Below are 24,381 nucleotides of genomic sequence, written 5' to 3' on the forward strand. Positions count from 1 at the left end.
TTTTCGTCTGGGGTCATTGTTTCATATGATTCAAAATTGACACTACCAGTATTTATTCGTTTACGTTTTCCTTTGTTTTGTACTGTTGACCACTGACCGCTATCCGCCATTTCATCCGCCATATTGTTCATATACCCCACCTGAGAGTTACCTTGGTTTTGAAATAAATCCTCATTTTCCATTTCTTGAGATGAATTTAAGATCTGAGATAAAGTCCTTTCAGAAGTACCAATGTTCGAATTCATTTTCACAATTTATTAAAGCGACTCTCTTACGCTATAAGTCATAAATTTTGATATTTACCCTATGCAATATTTACGTGCCTTACTACTTTCCGTCACGTGACATATATATATAAGATATGTAGACGTTCATAGACATGTCTCAGTTATTTCACTTAAGAATAATATATTGCTAATAGTATAATTTTTAAGACAAATATATAAAGGTGATGATTTTATAATGAGCCAGAAAATATTCACATTTTCATACTTAATTCTTATTGCCATTTCTACTCATCATTCATATAAAAGAAAACTAAAAGCATATCAAGAGACCGCACTTGGAAGCAGCTCGTCATCGTTGTTAAATATCTTTTTATTAAGATCCAAAACATTTATTTGTACAGTATCTATTTTTGTTCCAGAAAAATGTAATATAAATATAATTGTTTCTTTTAATGATACTTTAAACAGAAAGCCTTTTTACTGCTCGCATGTTTGCTGTGTTTTTTTCTTTCTTCAAAACGTTTAGTTAGCGGTTTTTAAGGATTCGATCATGATGTTGATATTTTTTTCCATTGGTTGGTCAGATATCACTTTTTGCCCTACGTAATACCAGCATGCGCGAAATATTACCTCCGTTGCTATGGAAATATCGTAATATAAGAAAATGTATATAGAATAACTCTTACTCATTGTAGTGGATGGCGTTTGGGGAGCTTGGGGTGATTGGTCTATGTGTGAAAGGACTTGTGGCAAAAGTCAACAGGTAAGAGTGCGAGCGTGTGATGACCCCGCACCAGCTCATGGAGGAATTGATTGTATTGGAAGCGGAATCGAGTATAGGAATTGTTCCATGAACCCATGTCCGGGTAGGATTTAAACAAAAAATGTTTTCATTTATTATTTCGACCTTAAAATTTTGATAATTTATTAGATTTGTCATATTTAAACTGAAAATTTATATACGTATGCCTTACTTATTGTGATAAGATGTTAGACTACGATGTGAGAATGGGATCCTCACGTGTTCGACTAGTTTAAATTTTAAAACGAAAATTTATAAATGAGCGACAACATATAATTTCACTGTTTTGAATTTAAGCCCCTTACGTTGTTTCAGTGAAATACCAGCGTGCACAGAACTGGGTACCAACTTAATGACGTCACGTTGTATTATTATTTGGTGCGCTTTTCATTCAGTTTTAGGTTTAATGTCTTTTTAAAACGTTTCTTTGCATATAATAAAAAGAAAATTTGTTTAGTTCAGTGTAAGATCGAAATATATTTCACCTTGTGAACACCAAAAGTTCATATTTCACTCGTGGCTGCGCCACTCGTGAAATATACCTTTTGGTGCTCACTCGGTGAAATATATTCCGATCTTACACTGAACTAAACAAATATCCTCTATTTATTATATACTTATAAATGAAATATTGAGAAATATTGATGAAATAAAATGCGTATTTTCATTTTCCGTATTTTCAGTGTAAAAATTCATTTTTCACTACAGTGAAACATATTTTCCGTATTTTCACTGGTGTCTTGCCGGACTACTTTCTTTTAAATTCTTCCATTACACAAAATTAAAGGGAAAGTCTTTCAAATTTTATAGCAAAAAAAAAAGAGAAATATATAATTATAATAAACAGTTAATTCAAGTTTTTTCTATAAATACATGATTTATTTTCATCTTGTGGGATGAAAACTACCATATTTCACTCGTGGCTACCGCCACCCATGAAATATTTATTTTCATACCACTCGATGAAAATAAATCATGTATTTATAGAAAAAACTTGAATATCCTCCATATCGTGTTTATGGAGGTCTTGGTTGTATTGTATTGGAATCGAGTGTAAGAATTGTTCCATGAATACATGTTATCCTGTTATGTATGGTTCCAGGAACCAAGTATATGAAAGTAGTAATTTAAATTCACTCTGCTGTTTGTATATTATAAGAATCTTACACCGGCTGCCGGTACAGACCGTAATATCTAGTTTCCGCTAAACAGTTACCCGAGAGCTAGATATTCCCGTCTGTACCGACAGCCGGTGTTTGATTCTTTTTCTTGCATATTACATGTCAATTATTTTCGGCACAGAAATTGTGAAAACTGATATTCTCATTACGCACTTTTTTCTTATAGTAGCGTATGAACTTACAATTTCATTCATAACGGAAAAATGACGTCATCCTAAGAACGCAGTTCATCATAAAAGGCGCGCGTCAGAGACGTCATTTAAAGCACGCGTCTTGTCTTACATGGGGGTGAAAGATTAATAGAATCTATCATTGGGTTTGACAGAGGCTGGGGAAATCCCAACCCGAGGGTGATCGGTTCCATCGGGAACGAGCCTTGGCGAGTTTCCGATGGAACCGATTGCCCGAGGGTTGGGGTTTCCCTATCCTCTAGCTAACCCAATGGTTGATTATTTCTCTCACTCACCTGGACACACAAAATATCAGTGAATCTACTTGCTACGCGCATTACAACGTACCTAGTTTTGAAAAGGGGGCGGGGCTTAGGATTAAAAAGCATTATGTACGTCCGCAAAAAATTCTTCTGACCAAGTTTATTTGTGAAAAATTTAATGAGAATGAATTCATATAAGATCCCTCATCAAAAAGCAAGGTTATCAAGATAAAACACATCGATATTATAAACGGAAAGTGCCATAATATTAGTGTTTATAAGGACTTCAGTCCATACTTCAATGGTTGACAAAAAAGCGTTTACCGTTTGCAAAGATTTTTCTACTTTTTCGGTTATTTTGGCCGAATATTCAATTAAAATATATCAAAATGAGATTCGTCATCAAGAAGCATCGTTATCATAACAAAAAACATGAATGTTTTTCAGGCAAAGTGTCATAATATCCGATTTTACGAAGAATGTTTCGATATTTTAAAGTGTGCTATTTTTAGTAACAGATCGTTATTGAAAAGGGCGGATCTAGGTAGAGTAGGACTCATTGCAGTGTGAAAGTTAATATCAATCTATTTTGATTCCGTAGACAATTTAATAGATTAGCTCACAAATATTTAATACATTTTGACCTTTTGACGTTTCATTTTTATTAAAATAGGAGTGAATCGCGTATTATTTAGAAGTGCTGCACGTTGAGTGTGAGATAAGCCCATGTGAGATAAGATTTTCCAACACCGCTATTTTTAGTAACATTTAAGGATTTTTCTATCTGGTTAGTGAGAAAGAGTTTTCTAGCTCCGGTGTAAACGGTAGATAATCCTGCCTGATATGCAAGAAAAATAAACTCGTATACACGTTTCAATTTGTCAATTAGTTATTGTGTAACTATGTCCTAACTAATCTTTTTCTTACTTTCCTTTGAACTATTAATCTTTACGAAACAAAGTGAACATGTTTTCCAGCGGCCATTTGGTATTTTTACAAATAATGACGTCACATTTGAAAACATCCTCTAATGTAACTAAATGAACTGAAAATAGATAATAGTATGATACTTAACAACATAATAATACATATATTTAGAAATTGATTTGTGTTCTTTTTCCTTCATTATACTTCAAATGTACATTTATATTTAAGATTATATTCCATAGCAAAAATAAAGTTTCGTAAGTAAATATTTTGGTTTATAAAGTGTCAGGGGGCTGGAGTGTTTGGGCACCTTGGACTGCATGCAGCAAGACGTGTGGTGTTGGTCTTCAGCGTCGGGATCGTACGTGTTCGAATCCGTATCCTAGCCATGGAGGTGATCATTGTTTCGGTGAATCTGTTGAAGACAAAATTTGTTACGGCATGCCATGCATGGGTAATTATAGTTTTTAAATATTTGACAGGGGAAAATAGTCAAATTTGGATGTAGTAAGTCTAATAATTAAAAAAAAAATCACAGGATATATAACAGTACAAACCATTGTAGAAACGTATATAACCCGGGTCGTAAGTCATTAGTTATTTAGAAAACAACCGTTTACACACGGCCAAATAACATGTTAAACGTGTTTATATAACCATTTTAAAAACTACGCAATCATTTAATTTCTTTGAAACAAAAAATGAGTCTTTACAGTTGAGTTACAGCAGCCGTTTACATACAAATTTGTAAAAGTCACGGTTGCTCAATAAAAATTGACGTGAAAGACGTGCAGGTTATTTAAGGAGATTACACCAGTCTTGCTTAATTAATACATGAAGGTTTATTTTTGTAGACTGCCATTTTGTCATATAGACATGCTACATTTCAATGATTCAGTTAAGGTATAATTATAACATTTCTTAGTTAGTCTACATACATAGAATAATATACATATGAATCGGGAATATTTCTGATACATCCAGGGCGCGTAACTCCTACGTGCCTCCGTATTCAGAATAAGTACTACTTATCTCCCATTAACTGGTAATAAGTTTTTGTTAAACGCCGCGTTCAGATATTCAGCAATTGGGAAAATTTTAGTCTTGCTTTTTTATTTAATATATTTTTTGATATTTTTTTTTAACAAAATTACACTTTTTACAGATAATAAAACTGATAACAATAGTTATTCTGGTGTTCAACATGTCACCGAGCTATAAGGAATTAAAATAAACTTTAAACTTAAGTGATAGCGCCATGTTTGAATATCGTGTTCTTTTTATTTCTATCTTCTTTATTTCCCTAATAAATAACGTGTCAATGAGCCAGTCTATATCTTACGCAGGGAACCGAATTTGGACAATAAACCAGAGATTAGGGTATAATCTATTTCAAATCCGTTATTTACTGTTACAGTAATGTATTTTCCAATCGATTTTTGCCTCCTTATATTTAAGAATCATTTTAGAATAAGTGTAAACTAACGTTTGAAATGTAAAAATGGATTGATTTGAAGATTTTGAATTCAGTGTACTAACGGCATTTTTGATAGCCAACGTAGATGTTTGTTGATTTTTAACGCGCATTTATTTCCTTCGAGCAGATATTTCAATTTTTGTTGCAACAGACAAACATTAGTTTATTCAGAATATCACAGATGGCATTCTTTGAGAATTGATGCATTAGGTTCTACTAATTCACAATTAATAATAAAGACCTTAATAGATATAGCTGTTCTAGGAATGACAAATTCCACTATCATCTTAACTGTCCTGTATTATTTTTATTGTAAAGTTAATTGACGTAGCTTGACTTAGATTTGATGACATCAAGACGTTTATCAAATGTGTGACATGTAATGTTGAATAAAAAATATTATGCAAGCATCTGGCGAGCATAATATAGAGGATATTGAATGAGTGTAGTTTAATACTAAATTTATTGAACGAGTTAAATAAAATTATATTCTGCGAGCCACTGGTAAGCATAATATTGTTTTATTCAACGAGTTCAATAAATTTAGTATTGAATCTACACGAATGCAATATTCTATTTATCTCAAATATATATAAAAAAAGAACAGTAAACTGTTGAAATGAGTATTTTGTTTCAATGACGCGCCCATAGTGTAGCGCTTTAACGCTATGTTTCTATACAGCGCAAATGACGTCACGTCACAAGTGTAATATCGTTTTTTATTAAATGGCTTTATTACACTCCTGCGCCGCGGTTTATGTGATAAAACAGATTATTTTTATTTATAATAATATTGTTTCTTGACAAAATACAGACGTATGCACACGTGTTTTTGCAGATGGCGGTTGGTCTTCGTGGTCTACTTGGGGCACATGCACGGTTACTTGTAATGGCGGTCTAAAGTCTAGACAGCGCACGTGCAGTAACACAAAACCATCGTTGCTGGGTAGACAGTGTGCAGGAAACAATATGGAATATGCCTCTTGTAATTCTACAGTATGTCCAGGTAATTATTGACTGACAGCAGTCGACAGTCTCTATCACATTGAATATGCCAATTCGGCACCAGGTAGGAATTTTGGCTTTTGATTTTCAAGTTTGCTTCATTTTTTCATAATTCACATTATTTCTGCAGATGGTAAAAATATTAAGTAGATCTATCTATGTACCATTACATCAAAGAGCTTGAACTTCCTCCAGAAAACGTGGTGACTATAGTTTTACCAAAAGGGCAAAAGTGTCAGATACCATAGAAGTACATAGCTAAACATAAATATATAAAGAAGATATTTTTTCGTTTGAGTGGAATATGGAATATGTTTTCACAAAACATGATAAAATATGCTTGTGGTATTTTATCATGCTGAGTAAAAATGTATATATCTACCATATTTCATGAAGAACGAAAAAATAACTTCATAATCAAAGAAAAATGGTAACGAATCCCCTTGCTTGCTACGCATCTGCAGTTGTACAGGGATTTAACTCAATACAGGATTGGAGCAGTACCTCTAGACGCTTGCAGAAATCATAATCACAAAGTAGACAAATATTGTTTTTTTCGCCGATTTTTACATTTTTCATTCTTTATCATACATAAATCGGTGTGAAAAGATGAATTAGACCTTTAAAAGTTCATTTCGTTTGGTAAAAAGGCAAGATTTTAGCATTTTATCATTCAAGCGCCTTGTCCGGTATATACCGGAATACGGTATTTAGTGAGGTGCTCCTATCCTTTTTTCTGTCTCACTCTGTACAACGCGCAGTAATATATTGTGCATGCGCTGTTTGGCGCTTCACTGTACATAACAACTCTTTAAACGTCTGTATAGCGGTAATAACTGAATTTCAGATATTGGTGTTCGGATTTATTTTCTTTGTTAGACCATTTTCTACCATTCTAGACAAAATTCAACAAAAAAATGTTTTTTTATTTATCTTTTGTTTCAAACAAAATGGCGAAAGAAGTCCCTTGAAATGAATATAAGTTTGACTCTGCCCACTTTTATAGCGAGCTCGACGAGCTGGCCCGAAGGGCCTGCTCGCAAGGCGAGCTTTACGGTAAAGCGAGTACCTGCTAAGAGATGGTTTTGAAAACTTTTGTCCGAAGTACCGAATTGGACACATCGCAACTTTTCGAATTTAAAGATAACGATAAAAACTGAGGAAGTTTGACTGAAAACGGATGTGTAGACTGGTCACCCGCGCATGTGGATGGGAACCATAATTGGACAGGGAACCAGAATAACGGATGCTGTATAAAATATCGAATGACAGTTTTAAAACGGAAAATGTAAAATGAAAATTGAACGATTATTTTAACCAACTTTTCCCTCTTTTTTTTGAAGAAACAAAACATTTTAACACTATCGGAAATTTCTCTATATAAACAAAGAAGGCCCGAAGCGTGCATTATTCTACGACAATGTACTCGCCGTACTTATTATCTCCCCGTGTATTTTCACATTGAAGGCGCCATTTTGTTTGAAAAATCTGTAGTACATCGAGCTCGCTTTGAGGCTTTGCCTTTTTCATATTATTTATATTTCATATTTATTTTTTAACAAATATGAAATATACAAGTAAATCAAATATATTTAACTGATAAAGCACCGTATTTAATTGGTAAAATTAAATGATATTTATTATTTAAGTTACATCCACGACAATGCGGGTTTATTTCTCCGTGAACACGCCAACTTGTTTATGCATTGACAACAGCAAACACAGACTGGAAGTCGGCGTCTGCGTCAACCTTCGTACATTGCGTCACTGGTGACGTCATAGATATCTAGTGCGGCGGTTGGGAATACGTGGATCACAATCAGACATCGATGTTCAGTGGTGCTCTAGTTTCAGCTGACTAGGGAGAAACATAAAAGCTTAGAAATATCTTTTGTATTTGTTATTTTATTTTTGATATATTCATTTTTTAACGTTAAGTAGGCTAACATTAATTTCTTCGATTCGTTAGATTTATGATAAAACGTCCTTGTCAAATGATGCAGACCTAGATCCTACATGTACGCGTAGAAAAAGGGCCATATGTACACATATACTTTATATGATATAATATATCAAAGGGTGTATTCCGTAAAATTGTCTACAGGATGTAACAATTATGGTGAAACAAAACAATGTCCGCACTCACATATTTTCATGAAATGAAGAAATTATAATAAATTATAAACTTTCCCAATGTTTGTCAAAAATATCTACCTTGTAATTTTCTTTTTGTAAAGCTGAGAAACCTCTATGGACGCTCTTTTTTAAGTTCATTTTACAATATCATATGTACTTCTTTACAAATAACAGCAAAACGTTGTTGAATTATCTGCATTTTGTAAGCCTAAAAATGTATTCTTGTCAAATGCAAATGTGTATTTTCAAAAAGACCATGAATTATATCAAAACAGTCCACAGTCGCAAAAGAGATGTTGTAAACGTTCAGCATTATTGTTGCAAAAACTGCAGTTTGGATTATCTTTGTATTGTATCTTATAAAAATGTCTGTTTGCGCCAACTATTCTGTGTACAATTCTGTATTGAAATGATTGTAAATGCGTGTTTTGGTAGTGTCAAATATAAGTGAAAACATTATGTTAATTTCTTCAAATTAAGTATGTATTGCGTCTATGTTCCCATTTAAGTTTACACTGTACATATATTTTATTTACCACACACCCGTGCCGATTTTGCGACTCCGTAAATATGGTATTGCACGGCCGTGCATATATTTTGACGTGACGTCATTAGCGTTATACAAACAAAGAGTAAAGACGCGCTAAATGTTAGCGTTATAGCCAGAGGCTCGCATAATATAATTTTATTCAATTCGTGCAATAAATTCAGTATTGAACTTACACTCATTTAATATCCTCTATTTAGGAAATAGATATCAATTCCGAGTGCATTGTTGTAGAATAATGCACGGTTTGAGTTCAAATGCGTAGTAATATAATCACGAAGGCCGATATGCCTGAGTGATTAATTACAAAGCATTTGAACGAAAACCGCGCATTATTTAGGAAATAGATATCAATTCTGAGTGCATTGTTGTAGAATAATGCACGGTTTGAGTTCAAATACGTAGTAATATAATCACGAAGGCCGTAGGCCTGAGTGATTAATTACAAAGCATTTGAACGAAAATCGTGCATTATTATACAATAATGCACGAAGAATTAGTATCTATTTCCATTCTAACACGTCAAGAAAAAATATAATTATTATTATAAAGTTGGACTTTATGTTTGGTGGTTAAATTTGTTTTCGCCCCGGAGTTTTCTATTGTTTTCGCCCCGGAATTTCCAATAGAAACGTTCTTAAAAGGCTGTTCCAGTGGGTTGAATAAAATGTCGTTAAATCTACCGTGTGTAGAAACATTTTGAATCTAAAGAATTTTGTAAACGTTGATAAAACTTTGTTTGTTTAATTTATTTCACTCTATAATTTTTCAAGCGAACTACAAATTGTTAAAAGTGAAATAAATTGAAAACTTAAGTCGTTTGCGATATCAAAATAGCGTACTTGATTTGATTGTTTTGCACGTGCTGTTTGGCGCTACATTGTGACGTCACGTAAACAACACTTTAAACGTCTGTACAGCGTTAACGACTGAATAAGATATATTGGTGTTCGGATTCATTTTCTTAGTAAGACCATTTTCTTTCATTCTAGATAGTTTTCACAACAAAAGTTCGACAAAAAATTGTTTTTATTTATCAGATTTTTTAAACAAAATGGCGCCCTCAATGTGAAAATACACAGGGAGATAATAAGAACGTCGAGTGCATTGTTGTAGAATAATGTACGCTTCCGGCCTTCTTTGTCTATATAGGCAAATTTCCGAAAGTGATAGAATTTAATATACAATGTATTATGCATCGGTAGGAGACCTTTTTTTAAATCTGAGATACTATTGTTGGAAAAAAGGTCTTGAGAAATTTTTCAAACATCTAACAGAACAACCAGCAATTTTAAGATGTTTTATTACTGCGTTACATGTAACGTGTTATATGCCTTGAAAATGCAACAATATAGCACTCAAATTATACATTTTATTGAATTCATGGATACATATACTAGTAAATCACTATTGCAGGCAATATTGTTATGTCATGTTCTACAAAATACCAATATATTAATATTGCGCTTAACCCATTACGCGTGATACACGCCTTTTAATGCCTTTTTCATCCCCTTTTTTGTTGTCTCTAATGGTGAAAAAATGCCTTATTTAGGCCCCCAACACTTGTTTTTGTTTGAGAAATGTTGTTAAAAAAGTGACCACTTTTTCGGCGCGGCCCCCAACCAAAAAATACATCAGGGGGTTGCCAGAAGGGGGATGTGCCCAGATTGATCATAAGGTTACGTGTAACCAACGCTGAAAAGCATTTGACTCTATCTCAATCCATTGAGACGTTGCAGCACTTTGAAATCAATTTTGATGAAAAAAATCAACGCAAAATAGTTAATTTTTGGCAATTTTGAGATGTCCCCTCGTTGCCATGGTAACAGAAAATTTAAGTCTGAGCATGTTGTTTCAAGGGCAATGGTCCAGTCAACATTTGTGCCAAGTTTGATTAGTGTTGAAGCAGTTTTTATAGTATTATAGCAAATTGAACTTGTGACGGGATACTTTTCAATGAAAACAGCCATTTTTCACAAAATGCTAATGAAGTAATGGGTTAAATCATTTATTAGCAGGTTGTATTTAGATTGAATGAAAATCATGACTTTGAAGTCATCTGAAATACAAATAACGAAGTAACAAGAGTTCTCGACCTAATATTTATAAATAAATGTCAATTTACTTAATGCAAAAATGATATATTTATGCACTTTCAAATACCACTCTCATTAATTTTGATTTCAGTTGAAATAAATCGAATAAAATTATGACTTAGACACATAAATATTCCTTTGAAATCAGCTTTAGAAGTTTAGAAATGCGCAAATATATAATAAAACTTTTAAAATATGATAAACAAGATCAACAAGGAAAGGCGGCGTTCAATGAACGCAACCCCCATATGACCAAGCAACAAGAAAGCCAACATAGATCATAAAAGAAAAATAATAAATGGAGAACACATATTGTGCTCCTTGTTGCCAAAACTAACTTTACAAAAACATTATTATAGATCGACTAAATGTCAAATGGTGATACATCAGTTACACTTATTTTCCATCCTTGACGATCGTTCAGCACGACATTGTTGTTGTGTATACATGTTGTTTCATCTTTTTTGGCCCTTTTCAACTTGGTCGGTTCCAGTATTCCAACTTGAATATTGTAAAATCACCCTTATGATATGTTGCCTGCTTTTTAGATTTATCTTTTGACGTCTTGTCCGTGATATGCAGGCTTCATTACCTCAGATCCCCTTTCAAAATTCCATTGAATGGCACTACTGAAGGTTCCATGATAACCACCGTAAGAACACATCTGCTGATGTTTTCAAATTCAAATGTTTACCATTTTCGTGTTAAATGTTGAATTCTGCTTAAGTAAGAGCTTGTGGCCGTGGACTGTAACTTGCACTTTTCAGTACCGTCCATGAACAGGCTCAATCAAACTGAGCCTGCAACATTTTCAATTTGGCCATGTTGGGCTTTCTTTACGGATTCTGTTTTTCTCTATTTTATTAAGTAAAGATGCATTTTATTCATCACATTTTGCTTTTGCGTAATTATTACCTGTAGTACTTTCTTGGATGCGTCTTTGATGTAGAACTATCACGAAATTAAAGTTAATGACCATTTTAAGCTCTCCATATATGCATTTAAAATTTATCATTAGAAAAGTCAATAAATCAAATAGCAATTAATTAAATGTTTCCTCGCTTACAGGAAGATATTGCTTCAATTACCAATTAATTACTGAATGAAATGTTGGAAGATACTTTATGGTGCTATGTCATACAATAAAAAATCAGAATCTGTATATAAAGGTAACCATTGGTAATATGTCTGATAAGTAAGGCTTCAAACATGTTTTACCGCTGCAGTAACGAAGAATATTTCAACCAGTACTGAAACAACATCAACGCGTTGGTATAATAATTTAACATAAAACATAGAAAGGACTTTGTTCATTAGTAAATTGTGTAAATAAGTTTTATGTCAAATGTGGCCAAGTGGCTGCTTTACAAACATGCCGAGTACTTTACTTCAGTGATGTTCTATTTGTTTCTGGTCCTTTGTGAACATTTATTCCAATACGTTATTGTTAAAAATTTATTACATCTTGAGACGGTGATAGGGTGCTTAAGAAATTTTGATTTTTACATTATTTCTCATTAATAGACTCAATCAAACCGAGTTTACAAATTGCAATTTACATATGATGTTATTGATTGCTTTGAAAGATTTATCCATGTCCAGAAGTTTTTTCTTAAAATGATGTTCACTGAATGTTTTCGTTTCAGTTCAGTTACATAAACGGTGGTTGAAAAGTTAAGAAGTGAGGCAGTCTACGTTATACATATATTCTGAAAAGATGTTACAAGACCCAAATATCCAAAGCAAAAAGGAAAGTTCTAATTTCCCCTCAACAAAGTTCCTAAAAACGATGATCATTTCAGAAACGCAAATGAATTATTTCTTTTTATAGTATATTGTAGTGATCTGAAATTTACAACTATAACTGTAACATAACTGAACTACATGAACTCAACTCCTTATCTTAATTGACTTGAACTTGAGACATTACTTTTCTTCTTATCTTCAATAATGAGGACATGTTGACATTTACTTGCTATAAAACTTATAATGAGTTGTGTTGTACTAGAAATCAAAACAGCAACCCATATATACTGGTAATTAGCCAAATTTAATCTATCCTATTTTATCCAACATGTTTTCCTTGTTTATCCTCAATTTTCACAATGTGCAGCTCAATCTAACTTCTAAGGAGGAATTGTCACTTACACTCGTTACCTGTGATTTTAAATCATATTGTTATTGTTTATGAATTATTTAAGTCACTGTTTTGTCAAGTAACAATGTCTAATTCCATGTATTTTTGTAGTTATGATCCGTTTTCTTAGAAAAACGTGCTTCCACTTTAACTACAAGATGCCATATTTGAACTGTTTCCGGTATGTTACTTGGGACGACCGGCTACAGCTAAGTTATTGTCGAAATTCTGCGATTTGACTTTTGGTGTATTTTCTACGTTGTAAAGGTATAACTTGTTTAAAATAATGTGACCAAAAAGTTCTATGTCCATTTTTATTATTTCATAGGTCTAAGAGTCTATGTTTAAATTTCTAACCGTTTTGGTAAATCAACAAATATTTCTTGGTCGTACCAACCATTTTTTGGCCTCTACCACAACCACTTTGGTAAACCAACCACTTCAACCACTTTATTTTGGTTCGGATTTGTTCTGGGTATAAAAGGGCCCGGACTTTTGGTTGAACAACTCAGTCTTGACCAGAACTTCAGAAGCAAAACCCGGTTTCGTTGAATTACAAATTTGAGCGGAAAAAAATAAGTGCCGACTGCAACTTTACGTATTAAAGTAATTAAACTATTAATGATAAATAACGATTTATTTATTCAGATTAAACAGTTCTGAGCTATTATTAACACTTTACTTTTTGAAATAAATTATTTAACTGCTTGTTGAATTCAGTCACGGTTCACTGGTACGCTATTTTTCGTGTACACGCGTTAGACACTATGGTACATTAAATTATAGGAAATCAAACAGTTTTAACATAAATAGGACTTGAAAATTCTTGATGTTTTCTACTACAAAAATTTACTTATTTATATTATCGTATTGAATCTGTTGCTGAATATTAAAATACAATTGTGCTCATGTGTTGACAATTTATTATTTTGTTATTGTAACTTTGTTACAACCAAAATAAACTTGCAATTTACTACTGGAATTAACAGTGTTTAAATGTTACAGAGAATTTATTTATCCCAAGAAAGATAGAAGAACATCGACAAAATTCCAATGAATTGGGAGAAAATAAACATCCATATTCAGTGCCATCCCTAAGCTATCATGTACCTTACAAATACATTCTCCTCAAATATAGGGGCTATGAATTTTAACTTCCCCATGGTACAGGGGTAATGCGCTCGTTTAGGGTGTGAGAGGTCAGGGGTTCAAATCCCAGTCGAAGCAACTATTTTTTAAAGTGTCTTTTTAAGAAAGTAGACACGATATGCAATGATAATGTGTGGCTGTCATAAAAAATGAACATAATTATTTTTTTGATGCAACTCTAGTCATGCATTCCGTATGTATCAAACTCAAACTGTTAAAGTAAAAAATCTAAACGCAGTCGCTGCATCCCGGTACCCTGTTAAGATGAAATAATTTATAGTATATAAAAATAAACTTATACAGGAAAATAGTTAAGATGTACTGTACATTACGATTTAGATTGCAAAGATCAGAAAATACAACAGAGCTTTCAGCCTTGATTTAATCAGGCGGTGGAGAAATGTCACTCTTTCCCGGGCCTGGGAACATCTTATCTATTGTAATTTGTGATGAAAGCATGTAATTTCTACATAAAATATCCTACTTGATGAAACATGCAATTTCTGGCATTATACTTTTAGTAAATAAAATCAAAACGACTTTATACATGTAGTTTTGATTTTCTTATTATTTTTTAATTCCTTAAGAGTCGATATTTAATCTTCTTTACACCACATTGTCCGCAGGCTATATACTCTTTTGTAAGTATGACAACCATGCCTATTCAATAACGGTCTTTTCATAATCAATGCAATTTTATCACCTTTCTAGCGGCGGTTTTTCCGTTCAATCAATGTTTGATACTAAACGGTGTACACATAGAGATTGTGTGCTCTATTGTGAGCACATTATACATGTTATACACCCCTGATGAAGGCGTAATACGAACTTTCCATGTTGTACACATATTTCTAGGCATTAAAGTAATATTGATATTAAGTAAATCAATAATGACTGCACAGTTATTATGCAAATGACTGCACAACTGTATTTGATGTATAGACTCGCATAGTTCGATAGCTAATCATTGTTTTCATAATGTTAAATAACGGAAAATATGACAAATGTATTCATCTCAACAATAGTACAAAAATCTGGTCTTATTGTCTCTTTTTTAGATACTTTGAGATGAAAAACGTTTATATTAATGCTTTTGATAAGTTAGCGATTTTATTGTCTGCCTATTTACAATACCAGTAATTGATAATACGAATCCATTTCAATAACTTATTTGCAAATTTCAATTGAATATATCAATCACTTCCATCGGTCAATTCACTTCAGATTACTCATGTCAGTTGAATTGGTCAAAACTTTTGCTAATTGATAGAGGGATATGGTCAAATTCTACTGCCAGTTTCTTTTGATACCGTAAATTATTCGACTTTGATGATAATCAATTAATAATGATAAAATGGTTCGTTTTTTCTAATTGGGTTATTATCGGAAACCGTGATTTATCATGGTGATGAATGCGAAGACAAATGAAATGCCATACAATTATTCTGTTTTAATCACCGTCCGCATTGCTGAAAGAAGATCATAAGAATGGCCTCCGTCTGTCCGTCCGTACGACCTCAAATGACGTTATTGGGTTAACATCCATGTTCATTCCGTACAGACGGTACTTATGGGGAAAAAGATTGCTTATAGGGTGCAAATACGTTGCTTATGGGGTTTTAGAGATCAAAGAAAAAAAACATAATGTCAACTCAGTAGGAACATCCGTCTGTCCGTCCGTAACACTTTCGTTTCCGCTCCATAACTTTTAAACCACTGAAAAACTTTTGAAATAAGTTGGCACAATTAATAACCATAGTAAAACAATGTGCAGAGCGCAATAATTGGGTTGCTACCCCCAAGGTCAAGGTCACTCTTAAAGGTCAAATTTTAAAAGCTCTTCATTTCATAATAAAAGTCTACATTTCGTGTTCGCTGCATAACTTTTAAACTACTGAATTTTCTTTAAAATAGCTTGGCACAACTTATCACCATAATGAGATGTGCAGAACGCAATAAATGGGTTGCTACCCCAAGGTCAAGGTCACACTTAAAGGTCAAATGTTAAATATTCTTCATTTCATAATAAAAAGTCTAACATCTCCTCATAAACCGCTCAGCTAATTTCATCCAAACTTCACAGGAATGTTACTTTGGTAGTCAATTTTGATAAAGTCAACTTTAAAAAATGTTCAAAGAATTTAATTCAAAGCCGAACACTGGTTGCCATGGCAACCGAAAGAAAAAACCTAAATATCTTCTTTTAGAAAATCGAAAGAGCTAGAGCTTAAATATTTGGTATGATACATCATCTAGTCAATGTCTACCAAGTTTGTCCAAATAAAAGCCCTTGGATAAAAAAATTTGCCCCGCCCCAGGGGCTCATAGTTTGACCCTTTAAGTATATAGTAAAAACTTAAAAGATCCTCGTTTAGAAACCCCAAAGAGCTAAAGCTCAAATATTAACATGAAACATCATCTAATGAGTGTCTTCCAAGTTTGTTCAAATAAGGGCCCTTGGGTTAAAATTAGCCTCGCCCCAAGGGTCATTGATTTCCCTATATGTATATAGTCAAAACTTAAAAAATCTTCTAAAAAAACCCCAAAGAGTTACAGCTTAGATATATATCATGAAACATCTTCTAATGAGCGTCTTCCAAATTTGTTCAAATAAAAGCCCCTGGTTTAAAAAGGTTCTTGGCCCAAGGGCCTATAATTATACAGGTGAGCAATTTCAGGGTCATCATTGCCCTCTTGTTAACTTCGAAGAAATGATCACCATTATGACACCATTGGCTAAGCACAATTCTGAAGGTCAGGGTCCTACTTAAAGGTCCACTGTAAAAAGATCTATTTTTCATGTCCGCTCTTAAACTTCTTGACAATTCAAAGATTTTAAAATTACTTGGCACAAATGATCGTCACCATGACATTCAACATCTAGGTTGCTACCCGCAAGGTCAAGGTTATATGTTCTCCACATTTTTTTTTACTTTATGAAAGATGTCAAATAACATGGCACAAATAATTCCAATCATGAGACTTTGTGCTTATGATATGCTAGGCATAACATCAAGGTCGTGGCTGTAAAAAGTTCACTGCGGAAGGCAATTTAGCTGTCCTTCAGACTGCCTTGTTGTCTTTTATAAAGTTTTTGTTTGTTGTTGTTTTTGTTGTGGTTTTTATTTCCTTTTTCTCATTTTTTTGTCGATCTTGAGATTGTTGACATTTGTTCATATTGCAAATCGATTAGATCTAATATTGTATGGTTAGAAAGAATACAATTCACATTATTGAATTATTTACGGTGGGTAATCAGTAAAATAATGTAACAGGTCAAGTTTTGTGTCAGAAGCCACTAAAATATATTCGCCTTCAAGTAATAAGGGAACTTGTCAACCAATGCAATAATTACAATCCGGTGATTCCGTTTGTCGCAATAGTTGATTAGTCCAAAAAAAATTTAACTTGCAAATTGCATGATTTATCGATCTGTCAAAGCCTGAGAAATTACATAATACTCTCCAGCTGCACTAATGGAGGAAGACCTCCTCAGTTCATTCAGTGCATTATGTCATGCTCATGCTGAATAGTTGGATTACTTCCGCACATGGAATAAACCAAAGTCCCTGTCGGAAATCGACTCTACTCTCATGTTCACTTTTACTCTTTTATATATTGTAGTAAAATTGCAAAATGTAATAATTGAATTACTTACACAACCCATTATATCATAATTATACGACCGAATAATGTAAACGTTATCGTGTTCGACTTATACTGGTAGTATCAAATATAAACTGTTATACAGTTGCAAGAAACTCGAATCTTTGGGATTAACAAAGGGGAGCGTTATTCACAAAACTAAATGGTCATTGTTATTTTCTTTACACTATGTTATAGCCCGCGGTCATAAATTCAGTGAGAAAATATATTAATTCGAATTATATTGATTCATGAAAGTAACAAAACATGAAATAGTAAAATATTAGGCTTTTAGAATTGGAAAATAAAACAAAGAAAATCACCGGGAAGTCGACTATGCATCTTTGGCTCAAGCAGGTGAGGTAGTTTCGACTCCTGATGTAACTTTGAATTTGTAATACCCGATGTAAGCCAAAGTCATCTTTCCTGTTTCGGCACTATATGTCCTATACTGTGTTTGTGCGCCGTAAAACCAAACAAACCAAAATCGAGAAAATAAGAATTGAGCAATATATTATCGAATGCTTCGTCAAGATGGGCCTTTTCTAGACAGTACAAGTAAATAGTATTAACCTGTTAAGTACCCAGCACCGGTTGTTACACAATAGCTCAAGGTGATACACTGCCAGTACATGATGGTTCTGTCCTTTACATCATATTGTAAATATAGTAAAAAAAATAAATGATAGACTGAATGAAACATTCTCATATTCTGTATCTGATGAATATTTAGAAAAACACTCGCTGATACCGGGTAGTGCACCCAAACACCGGTTTGCGCAGATACTACTATAAGATTATGACATACGCAAATATTGTGTGAAGTTACTATAAAGGCAATTTTTTGTACATTATATTGAAATACTCATTTTAGGTATCAATTATAGAAGAACACGGCGTATCTATTACCCTAGTGTATTTACGCGAAACAATAACATTTATTTAGAGTGAATATATTTGTAATGTTAAAACAATTTACACAAATATTTTTTAAAATATGATTCCAACAAAATAACATGGAGTCGGTTTGATTGAGTCTACAAACTTAATGCTTAATAAACTTATGATCTTATACTTAAAGGCACAATATACTTATTTAATTATTTAGAAATGTTAATTATATGTTGTGCAGTTATGTGTTGCAAAGGTAGCAAAATGTAAGTAAACAAAGTAGTTTTTTGAATTCCATACAAAATACTAATTCACTATAGTTATACCAACTTGTCAACAAAGCAAAAGAAGCAGAAATAAATCATTTTTATGGCAAATTAGTATTTTATTGAAATTGTTACAAGGTACCAAAAGTAAACAGATTTTGATAAAAGAAATGATTTCTGAGGCATCATGTTTCATTTTTCAAGCGGATATTACGAATTTGTGGTACACCCGCTTTTACGAGGAAAAGAGACGCAAACATCGCGAGTACGTTATGAAAATATAGTCATGAAATTTAGAAGTAATAACCGTTCCTTCTGACAAGAGTATGCAATCACTGTAATAGGGTTGTAAATCTTAATTATGTCCTTGATGAAAAGTTAATTGCCCTTATAATGATTAATAAATAAAAAATATCTAATTATAACAAGAGCTCTAAAGACATTTTTGGACATATTAGTAATAACCAAAATCAATCGCAACAATTAAATTACTTTATTTTTACAGATACACAAGAGTCACTGAAAGAGCTTATACATGACACAAACTTGTAAGAAGAGACAGTTAACAAAATTCACTTGGAACTGTTAGATTACTTGAACTACGAACCAACTCAGCCAGAGAGAGAGGAGTGGTTACGTGTTGTATGTGACACTTACGAGGAGCTTACAAAGGCTAAAGAAACTTTACTAGTCCATAGAAAAAAGATTAAGCTATTACAAAGACATGCCCCTCAGTGGTGCTGAAAGAGCACGAAGGTATGTATAGGGAGAAGAAAAAGCAAAACGCACAAGAATAATTATGCAGAATACCTTAGCAAGGAAAGGGCCCGGTATCATAAGAGGAAAGCAAAGGGTGAAATAAAACTTGCCTCTGAAATGACCGACCGCGAACGTAGAAATGCAAGAAGATGTTGGAGAGTTCATAAACAAAGGCAGAAAAATCTTGAAGCGAACACACCACCACCATCACCATCACATTCAAGTCCATTTCGTTTGCGGTTAATTTTCATGTGCAAAGTTACAGGTAAAAAAAACAGGAAAATTGGCTAAATTTCAATAATTATACTTTCAATGTTAAGATCAGCTATAAGTACAGGTCAAGGTTAATTGATTTTCATCAAGGTCTTGGCCTAAATGATGAATAATAGATTTATAAATTGATTATAATAGATTACAGAGGCAGGTCTGAGTAATCAATTCATAATCAATTACAATAAAACCTGAAAGTTATTGTAATTTAATCAATTACTGATCCCCAGATCTGATGACGATGTGTGTAAATATGAAGACATTAATAAAGAAGTTATACAGTTACAGCAAAATATACACAAAATTCAATAATTTGACCCTAAATGTCAAGATCATTGATGACTGATAATCAAAGTCAATATTAGTCAACTTGAAGGAACATTCCAGATGACTGATGTGTCCAAGCATGAAAATAGGTTACTCATAAATAACAAAGCTATGGCCACTTTGGAATATTTTGGGATATTTTCAAAGTTAAAAAGGGTGCATAACTATGTTAAACTGAAACTATGTAAGTTATATAACTTGGCATAAGAATGTCCTTAAGGATGTTGTGTCTAAATATGTAGACAATCTATTCATAAATAACAAAGTTATAGACAAATACAACAAAAAATCAGCAAAAATCAATTATTTGACCTTGAAGGTCAATGTCATTTATGACTCATGGTCAAGGTAAAACTATGTTTTGTAGGGGTTTGAATATTAAAAATTTAATATAACAATTTGATTATATAATTATTGTGACAATATCTTCTATTACAACCTGTATTAGTTGTTATGCTGTTAATAATAACACATTTAACATATTAAAAATGACCTACATAATATTACTTTCAAAATCTGTAAGGTAGGTAATATCAGTATAGATTAAAGCCATGGAACATTGTAAAGATAATGCCATAAAACACTACAATTTTTTCTACTTCTACCAAAATTGTTCTAACTTTACTTGTAAAATATATTTTATAGGCATGTTATATTATGTACTGTGTATATACCTGTATATAACTCTAGCGTGACTATTTCTAGAATTATTCCCCTTGATCTTTGAATTTAAGTTAGCAAATGTTATTTTTTTACTATAAAGTAATACATGATTGTACATAATTGATTTTTGTGTCGCCATATAGGCGACATATAGGGATCACTTCTCCGTTGTCTGTCTGTCTGTCCGTCCGTCACAAAACTTGTCCGGACTACTCCTCATAAACTACTGGTGCAATTTCATTCAAAATTTACAGGAATGATCAGTACCAAGTTTAGTTGTGCATATTAGCAGCATTTTTAGGTGCAATGATTTTTGTCAGAGTTATGGCCCTTTAATAATTTTTAATTTTAAAGTTTGTCCGGACAACTTCTCTTATACCACTAATGCAATTTCAATGAAACTTTACAGGATTGATCTGTCGCTCAAGTCCTTGCGCATATTGCACGGGTTATCTGGTTGAATGATTTTTGGCCGAGTTATGGCCCTTTGATAAAAGGTGTTTTTTTCTGTGAGTTGCCAGATACGCCAAAGCTTGTCCAGACTACTCCTCATAAACTACTGGTGCAATTTTATCCAAACTTTACAGGAATGATCAGTACCAAGTCTAGTTGTGCACTGTCCGTCTGTCTGTCAGTCTGTCACAAAATTTGTCCCAACATGAAATTGGCCATCATTAGGCGACACATGTGATTACTGATCGCTCTTGTTCTTTCATAGTTTTGTCCTCCTTATTTTATTAGTCGAGCTTGGCTGTCTCCTGTGACAGCTCTTGTTATTGTATTAAACAATTATGCTTCATTCAGTTTTACATAAGAAACAATTATAGTTGTATACCAGGTAAAGCATATTTGAAAATATGTAAAGATGACTAATTGAAGCTATTGTAGCTGTCATCAGACTGCCTTAACAGTTGCGACAAACCATAAATTCATCTGATATTGCTGTGTTTTACCCTGAACACTTATGTCTAGGGTTAGGACACACTTTGTCTGACACAATTGAAGTACATATGTATCATTTGTTATTTGAAACATAATCATAATAAGCACTACGACTAGCATTATTTCTGGTCCAGACTGGAACCCGAGTAGAGCCACTGACATTCCTTAAGCTAGCTATTATAGCTTCATTACATGAAAGAATCTAAAGTCCCTGTCAGGATTCGTATCCACAGTGGTAAGGGGCTAGTGGTTTGAAGTCAACAACCATAACCACTCTGCCAGAGATGTCCCCTGATAAAAACTTCACACATTGATAGAGACCATTTTGAAGAATTACAGTGCCAGAGAATCACTACTTTACCTTGTTTGATTTTTTTAATTAGAATTTTTTTACGAAAAAAGAAATAGAGGTATTCACTATTGTTGCAGTCATGGCAGTGTTCCTGTTGTTGTCCGCCAACTTACACCTTGATCATAACATTATTAAGATCCTGCTGTATTGTCCTCATACTTTGCCACAAAATGAGCCGTGTCACGACAAAACCAACATAATGGGTTTGCGACAAGCATGGATCAAGACCAGCCTGCGCAATCTTACACCAGCTGTCAGTACAGATCTGAACATCTAGCTTAAGCAATTTTTTTCGGCAATATGCTCTGCAGAGTTTTCTGTAAACAGTTACCCGTGGGCTAGAAATTCCCTTTAAAGCCAGGGGTGTAGGCAAGGTTTTTAGCACCTGCGCAAACAGTAGATTATCCTGTCTGATATGAAAGAAATTGTTGTTGTGACATGTTAACCAACACCTCTAGCATGGATAATTCAGATCTGATAAGGAAAAAAATACTCTTAATTTGAGACTATCTAGCAAGCAGTTAGCATCTAGGACAAATACTGATAACTATAAAGTATATAAAATGTCTTAGTATATTTATATCATAAGTTTTATTTTGGTGCAAGCCAGAAATGATATCTAAGTGTATCTTCCTTCTTCACTCCAGTTCAGGTTGAAACTTGCCATATGACTTCTCCAGTGTGCCGTCCCTGTTATTTTCGGCGTATTTGCCACATGGACGGCTTTAGTCGTTTCTATAATAATAATAGTAATAATAATAAATTAATAATGATAATAATAAAAATAATATTAAATATAAAGAAAATTATACCATCGACAATAATTATTATTATACTCACAGATTTGGAAACATGTATAATTTTATCATGTCATTACATTGATTTTCTGTTGATAAAGTGCATGCCCGATAAACCTAGCTTTATCAGTCACCCCAAGCTTTATCAGACACCTCATCAATACACATTTTGACCTTGACGGAACTACTTTTTTCGGGTCATTTCCGGTCTACTGTTTACATTGGATACTACAAATACTACATATCTTGATACGATAAAAATAAAGCATATTAAAAATACAAAAAAAAAATTGTTACTGTTATATTTTTATTTTGTTGTATTGCTTCACACTTTTTAATAAATAAAAAAAAGAATAAAATTTTTTTAGTCCTTTTATTAAAATAAATAAAATAATAATAATAAGGAGAGAATTTATCAGCTTGTCTTCTGCTATTCTGATAAAATCCAAGATCTGAGCAGTTCATTCAGTCAAAAATGTCTGATTATTTGAGTCAAACCACATTTGACTTAATTTGGGATCAGCTTAAAACACAACATGTTGAAGAAATTGATCCTGATGATTTCTTGAATAAATACAGTCTGGAAATTACTGATTTTGATGATGAAATGGAACCAACACCACCACCTAGCCTTGTTGAAAACAGTCTTTCTGAGAGTGCTCCTTTGTTGTCCATCTCTGTTGCTGCCAACCAACTTGAATTGCCAACATTAATTGAACAGCCTCCTGAAACATCAGAATTTTTAAATTTATCCTCAAATGATGTTAACAAGTTCATTGAAGAGCAAGATAACAAAAATACCATGAGAAAAACTCTGACATAAATAAGTTCAGGAGATTTCTGGAAACAAAGGGTGAAAAAAGAGAGATACATGAGATTAGCATTGACCAACTTGACTCATATCTAGCAAACTTTATTTTGTCTATAAAGAAAGCAGATGGTACCGAATATGAACCGAGTTCTTTACGTAACATTATCAGTAGTATTGACCGAAAACTGCAGAGAAATAAATATCCATTTCTAATAATGAGAGGAAATGGCCCACAATTTTCTTTGACAAGAGATGCCTTAAAGGCCAAACAAAAATGTATAAAAAAGTTGGGAAAAGGCAATAAACCACGAGTTGCATCGTCACTCTCAGATAAAGAAGTTGATCAAATGTATATGAAAGGTGTACTTGGTGCCATGACACCAACAGCATTACTCAACACTGTTTGGTGGAACAATTGCCTTCATTTTGGAATTAGAGGGACGACAGAGCAATATAATCTCAGGTAGAATGTTTGTTTAATTATGATTATAACTTCATAATATTAAAATAAAAAAAAATACTTTGGCCAACTGCTTTT

The 24,381-nt window shown here is 33.1% G+C and overlaps 2 long non-coding RNA genes across 2 annotated transcripts in view; both read left to right on the forward strand.

Annotated features, from left to right (window-relative positions):
- The first annotated feature begins 698 nt into the window (after window positions 1–698).
- LOC132717939 (uncharacterized) lies at window positions 699–18,574 on the forward strand. The gene is made up of 4 exons (XR_009624007.1): window positions 699–1,093; window positions 3,854–4,024; window positions 5,886–6,053; window positions 7,702–18,574. It is a non-coding gene; the product is annotated as an uncharacterized LOC132717939 (long non-coding RNA).
- A 222-nt stretch (window positions 18,575–18,796) lies between these two features.
- Window positions 18,797–24,381, forward strand: part of LOC132717940 (uncharacterized) — a 34,148-nt gene continuing 28,563 nt past the window's right edge. Inside the window, exon 1 of the long non-coding RNA XR_009624008.1 lies at window positions 18,797–19,946. This is a non-coding gene — a long non-coding RNA (uncharacterized LOC132717940). The remainder of the gene's footprint in view (window positions 19,947–24,381) is intronic.

This window comes from Ruditapes philippinarum, unplaced genomic scaffold (genome assembly GCF_026571515.1).
Source record: "Ruditapes philippinarum isolate M1 unplaced genomic scaffold, ASM2657151v2 ctg10927_1_1_1_1, whole genome shotgun sequence".
Taxonomy (NCBI): domain Eukaryota; kingdom Metazoa; phylum Mollusca; class Bivalvia; order Venerida; family Veneridae; genus Ruditapes; species Ruditapes philippinarum.